Source organism: Elephantulus edwardii, unplaced genomic scaffold (assembly GCF_000299155.1).
Source record: "Elephantulus edwardii isolate Elephantulus edwardi_28Jun2011 unplaced genomic scaffold, EleEdw1.0 scaffold00064, whole genome shotgun sequence".
In the NCBI taxonomy this organism is placed as follows: Eukaryota; Metazoa; Chordata; class Mammalia; order Macroscelidea; family Macroscelididae; genus Elephantulus; species Elephantulus edwardii.
Window position 1 is genome coordinate 273,518 of NW_006399814.1, and position 7,098 is coordinate 280,615.

Here is a 7,098-nt window from a genome sequence, read left to right on the forward strand (position 1 = left end):
GAAAAAAAAGGGCTAAAATGGATGTCAAAAGAGACTCTCAGGGGAGCTCTGGTGGCCTAGTGGCAAGAAGCTGCACTGCAATCCCAGAGGAACACGGTTCGAATCCACCAGATGCTCTGCCGGAGAAGGAGGCACAATATCCTCCTGTACCAGTCAGATCTGATTTGACGGTACACGCACACAAAAATAATAAAAAATAATTAAAAAAAAAAGAGACTCTCAACATTGCACTAGATCACTGAGAAGCCAAAGCAAAGGGAGGAAATCAAGTTAAGGAATTGAATAGAAGATTTCAAAGGGCAGCTCAGAAAGAAAAGCAAAGTGTTATAATTAAATGCACAAAGAGCTGGAGCCAGAAAATCAAAAGCGCTGAATTTCTTTTCATTTCTTAAGCTGAAGAAACTAAAGAACAAATTCAAGCTGTGAGTTGCAATACATAAGCATGCTATGGGCAGAATATTGAATTACTCAGGAAGCATTAAAAAAGACAGAGAGCGTACACAGAGTCACTGTTCCAAAACAAATTGGCTGACACAGAAGAAATTTAAGAAACAACATATGAGCAAAAGGCAATGTTGTTGAAAGAGGAAGTTCAAGCTGCTCTGAAGGACTTAGGGCGGGGAGCCCTAGGTATTGATGGAATACCAATTAACATATTTCAACAAACAGGTGCTGTCCTGGATGTGCTCACCAAGTGTATCAGGAAATCTGGAGGACAACTATTTGGCAAAGTAACTGGAAGAAATCTATATTTATTCCATTCCTAAAAACGGAGACCAAACATAGTGTGGAGATTATTGAGCAATATTACTAATATTACATGTAAGGAAATGCTACCAAAGATTATCCAGAAATGACTGGAACAATACATTGACAGAGAACTACAAGAAATACAAGCTGAGTGTCATTAGCAGTCACCACATACATCATCACCTGCATCGTCAGCAGCCATGGATCTCTTCCAGTCAATTAACTAGGTACCTGTATTAAAAAGTCTTTTGTGTGTCCTAGACTTCTCTCCTACTTAGAGCACTAGACTGAGATCCCTTGGCCTGGAGGCCCCTGGCCCTGCTGCCTGGAGGCCTGCAGCCCCTCTGCTTGGAGACATCAGTCCCTGTGCCCTCATCCTGCCACGTGGACCCCCAAACCTGCTGCCTGGAAGACCTGGTCCCCCCCATCTGGACACTCCCACCAGCCAGCTGGATGTCCCTGCACCCCTACCTGAAGGACCTTCCCCTACAGCCCTGCCACTAAGACAATCCTGCCCACTTCCTAGAAGCCCAGTTCCACAGCCTGGAGGACCTGGCCCTGCTGCCTGGTCACCCCACCATCTGGAGGACAACCTGCTGCTAGCCCTCTGAACTGCACCAGGGACAGCAATATCACAGGTGATCTCATTTCCTCTCTCCAACTAGACCTTGAACTGTCTTTAGGCCTGGGCACCTCAATTGCTTGACAGAGAAGGCTGCAAGCTCATAGGACAAATCTCTCCCCAACTGAAGCAAGTCTTTCCTTGAGTCAAAAGTTCAGAGAGAAACTCAGGGAGAGTAGCTGCCCTGCTCTCCCCTGGAGCAGTGACTTTCTGACCCAAAGTTTTCAGATTAAGAGCCTGCTAAGACCTCAAGCATGAACAATTCTACCACAGCAATGTCACAGAAAAAACCCACTACCTCACACCCTACACAAACCCCAAAAAAGATGTCACCCCCCCATGAAGTGACACAGTATCAATAAATTTCCCAAAGCCAGAAAGTTTGATGTAACTTTCTGACACAGAATTCAAAAGAAAAATAACTGAATATTTTCAAAGGGTAAAAGATAAACTAGAAGAATTATAGGACTCTGCAAGCAAAACCAAAAAAGAACATAAAAAACCACCCAAGACAATGCAGATAAATGAGGCATTAGAGGCTCTGGAAAAACAAGAAACCACAGTCTAGAATATGAGGACATATTGTTTCAGATGCTGTCAACATGTTGGAGGGACATATGAACAGAGTTGAAGAGATGGAAAACAGAACCAGTGGAAGAGAAGATAGAATTGTCGCCAATGATCTGTTGGAACAAAAATCAGAATCAAAAAGGAAGGAAAAAGAAGAAAGCCTAGAAATAATGTGAGATACCATCAAGAGAGATAACATCCCAGAACAAGAAGAAGTGTATAAAGGCACCAAGAAAGTTGTGGAAGAATTACTAGAAGAAAATATTCCAGACATAATGGAGAGAAAGAATATGGTTTCAAGAAGCTGAGCAAACACCATATAGAATAGACTGCAAAAGAAAAACCATCAAGGAATATAAAATTCAAATTTTCCAGAACCAAAGATAAGGAGAGAATTTTGAAAGGAGCCAGGGAAAAACAAAAAAATAACCTATAAGGGAGAGCAAATAAGATTAGGTGCTGATTTCTCAGCAGAAATCATGTGAGCAAGAATACAGGGGAATGACATATATTGACCATTCAAAGAATACAACTGTCAAACAAGAATATTGTACCCAGCAAAACTGTCCATCAAATATGAAGGTGAGATCAAGTTATTCTTTTTTTTCATTAAATTTTATTAGTTTTAATGAACATTTAGAGAGATTTTGGGTTTTCATTCATTCATTGTTGCACTGTTTTCTCCACCCTCATCCCCAGTTCGTTCTTCTTCCCCCCCATGTCTGTTTTAATTGTCCAATTGCCACAGTGCTTGTCAAAGCCAGTTCTGATTAATCTCCTTTGTCAGTGTGTCCCTTGTCATTCCCTATCACTCCTCCCTGAGAGAGACTTCACCCTGATTCATAAGGAAAAGGGGATGGCGTATTCTCTTAGCTACTTCCTGCTGAAAAGGGATGCTGTGGGTTTCAGGGTGAATGTCTTCTCTCACTACTCCAAAGGGCCCCTTTGGCAGTAGGAAACACATAGACTACTATGGAGATTGATTTTGGAATTTAGATGCACTGTTATTAATTGTGCTTAGCCGTACATGTTCATATCCTTGAAGATGTATCATGGAAGTGTTGTAGCCTAGAAGATACAAATTTAACTAACAAGTTAAAAGTGTATGAGTCAAAAATTGAAAAGCAATAATATTCTGAGTAGAGGTTCTAATAGTGGCGAGATCAAGATATTCTAAGTAACACAGAATCTAAGGGAGTTTTTAAAAACAAGACCAGTGTTGCCAGAAATACTGAGAGACATACTTCTTACAGAGGTGCACAAAAAGTAGGATGGACCAAAGTAACCAGTAACAACACCAAACTCAACGAAAGGATACCAATAAAACCTTGCCTGTCAATAATTACGCTGAATGTGAATGGTTTACATTCACCACTGAAGAGAAAAAGAGTAGCAGATTAAAACAAAACAAAACAAAACCAAAAAACCAAACCCAAACTCATCAATATGCTGTCTGCAAGAGACACACCTAGATAAAGAAAGACTAAAAATAAAAGGGGGGGGGAATATACCAAGCAAATAGCAAACAGAAAAAAGCAGGAGTAGTGATATTAATCTCTGATAAAATATATTTCAATGCAAAAACCATCACAAAGAACAAGGAAGGTCACTACAAAATGCTTAAAGGGTCAATAGAACAAGAAGACATAATCATAATAAATATCTGTGCACCAGATGATAGAACAGCAACACATACAAAGCAAACATTAACAGAACTGAGAAAAGAAATAGACAACACCACTATAGTAGTAGACTTCAATACACCACTCTCAAGAAAAGACAGAACTACCAGAAAGAAACTGAAAAAAGATGCTGATGAATTAAACCACACAATAAACCAACTCAATCTCATAGATGTATACAGGCTAATGCACCCAAAAAAGGGCTTGGTATGCCTTCTTCTCCAAAGTGCATGCAATGTTCTCCAGAATAGATCTTATTTTAGGTCACAGGCAAGTATCAATAAATTAAAAACCATATAAATAGTACAAAGCATCTTCTCAGACCATAATGCTACAAAACTAGAAATTAATAACAAGAGGATGAAGGAGGAAAAAAATACCATACATTTGCAAACTGAACACCTTGCTTGAACATAAGTGGGTACTCAGAAGAAATAAAAAATGAAATTAAAAAGTCTCTTGAAACAAATGACAATGACAATGAAAGCACATCATAACAAAACTTCTGGGAAATAGTCAAATCAGTAATTAGAGGTCAATTTATAGCAATAAGCAAACATATCAAAAGGCAAGAAAAAAAATTATAATTGACTCTCTAACCCAACATCTCCAACACATTGAAAAAGAACAGCAGGAAAACCCAACACTCTCTAAAATAACTGAACTGATAAAAATTAGGGCAGAAATAAAAGAAATGGGAAACAGAAAAACAACTGAAACCATCAAAAAAACCAGAAGTAGGTTCTTAAAAAAAGGTCAACAAAATCAGCAAAACTAACAAAAGAAAGAAAAAACACAAATAATCCAAATAAGAGATGAAAGGGACAATGTCACAAAAGAACAAATTAAAAAAAAAAAGGTTAACAATGAAATATTATGAAAAAACTATACTCAAACAAATATGGAAACCTAGAAGAAATGGACAAATACTTAGAAAGTCACAACCTACCTAAACTGACACAGACCTGTTGCAGAACAAGGATAAAGTATTTTAATAAGTAATAATAACAAGACAGAATACCAAGAATGTATAAGTAAAAAGAGGTCAAGCCGGAGGTGAGCAGTTCTCGAACAACTGAAGTGCCAATCTCAGCTTCCCTGTGCCTTTATTGAAAATTGCCAGGGAGCAAATCACAAAGAGAATTCTATGAAAATGAAGCCAAGCTCTTTCTATTGAAAACCTTATGCTTGACTCAGGAGAGAGAGGTTAGAATTGTGTAAATGCCTAAGGTTTGCCTTAGTGCCTATGCCTATAAACATTTAAGGCTTGCCTTAGTGCTTCAGGGTGAATTCCAGCTTGTATCCATGCCTCTCTCATATCCTGACATAGCATTTGGTCTATTATAAATATTTAAAATAGAAAATTTGGCTTCCCACACAGACCAAAACTGAACACCTGAATAGACCCATTAACATGAAAATAGGTATGGAGAGAGAATACAACTCTAAAACATTCCCTTCTTAATTCTTCATTTTAAAACATGTGGTACTCCCTTGCTCTATTTGCACAATAGCCTCCTGATCTAGATACAGGTTTAGCATGAGCACAATTAAGTGCTCTGGGATTCCCATCCTTCTCAATGTTAGCCATACCTTGTTCTGATCCACTGAGTCAAATGCCTTTGCTTAGTCAATAAAGCACAAATAAACATTTTTCTGGTATTCTTTACTTTCAGCAAGAATTCATTGATACCAGCAATGACATCCCTGGTGCCATGGCCCCTTCTAAATCCTGCTTGAACTTCTGGTAGTTCCATATTTATGTATTGTTCTAACTACTTTTGAAGGATATTCAGCAATATCAAAATATGATAACATCATATATAATGAATCATATATACATTAAAAATGTGAAGAATAAAGTTATTAATCAATAAAGTCCCATCAGCTATCATCAGTGAAATAAGTATAGCTCAATATTTGAGTTTGTCTGTAGATTTCACTCCTACTTTTTCATTTTAATCAGCTAAGTATTATTTTACAATACCAGTCTCAAACAGAAAAATTACCAAGTGATCTATCACATTTATGATTTTATTGTGATCTAACTGAAACCTTACAAAGCAAATTGATTCCATTCAATCATTTCTACACATTTTTTCTACAAGACTAATTACAATATCCACTATGTAATTGTATTCTACTCACATCTTCCTAGCAATTCTCCTTTCCATTAATATTTCTATACTATCTTTTCCATGTGATTTACTGTCTCTGAACATCCACTGGAGAGTCAGATACGGGTCAGTTTCAACTCAACAGTATACAACAACCCCTACTAGACTTTATTTCTGAGCAACAGCTGCTCTTTTTTTTTTTTGATCTTACGTGACTGGTTATTCTCAGATGTGAGGGTCACCCTAGTGGTGTTGGTCTGTTTGAACCAAGGGGTTGAGTTGTGTTTCAGGCTTGAGGGGTAACAAAAGGCCACAGGCACAAGTGTGTCATCCACCTCTATCAGACAAGTAAGCCTGGTATTATTATATTTTTACTTTTAATTTTTATTTTGCTTTTTTATTATTCATTTTAATGAAAGTTTACAGAGACTTTGGATTTCCACTTATTGACTGTTGCACTTTTCTCCCTGCCCAACCTCTCCCCCAATATGCTCCTCTTGAAAAGTAAAATTCTATCATCGTTATACAATGGTTTTAGGTTTTGACCCACTTGCCCACCTCACCAGGACTTTCTGCCTTGTTCCCTGTGAGAGCGATCATTAGTGGTAGCCGGCCGCCATTGCATTCTTCTGGTTGCAGGGTCATGGAAGTTCAAGTTCCAATATTTCATTAGTTCTTTGGATTCATTGCTTCTGTGTAGTTTTTATTTTCTTCCCTCTTCTGGATAGACCAAGAGTTGTACCATAGATAGCTGTTCATCCAGTTTCTGCTTGACAAAGTAAGATGTAGAATGTTGTCTCTATAAACCATGTTATGTGATTATCTCCCTAACACTATGGTCCCACGGCCCCAGGAACAGGAGTTCATTGCTTCAGGTGCCTGTTATGATTATGAAGTTTCTGCAGAATTTCCTCCTGTCGGCTCTGCTATGTACTTACAGTGTGGACTAGTATAAGTGTAGAAATAGCATCTGCTAAACTTCTGTGTGCTCAAGGGGATAGTCTTCTCACTGGTCCGTATCTATTTGCTTCCCTGTCTGCTTATGTACTTGCTTGTAGAGTAACATTTATTATTGCTGATATTGTGAGATTATGTCTAAAATAGTGCATCTTCTTATTTTTTTTCTTGTTCAAAACCTTTTTATTCAACAACCATGTTCTTAATCAAGAGATGCAGTACGAGCAACACCATCAGATTATAGTAGCAGACAGACCAAGAGGCTTCTAGATAAGAATGAAAACATTAAAATACGAGCCATATTAACAATATGCCAATTTAAACTTTAAAATTTAGACTTAATATAAGTTATTTTACCTACTTTTTTTTCTATAATTATATTTTATTAATTTTCATAAAC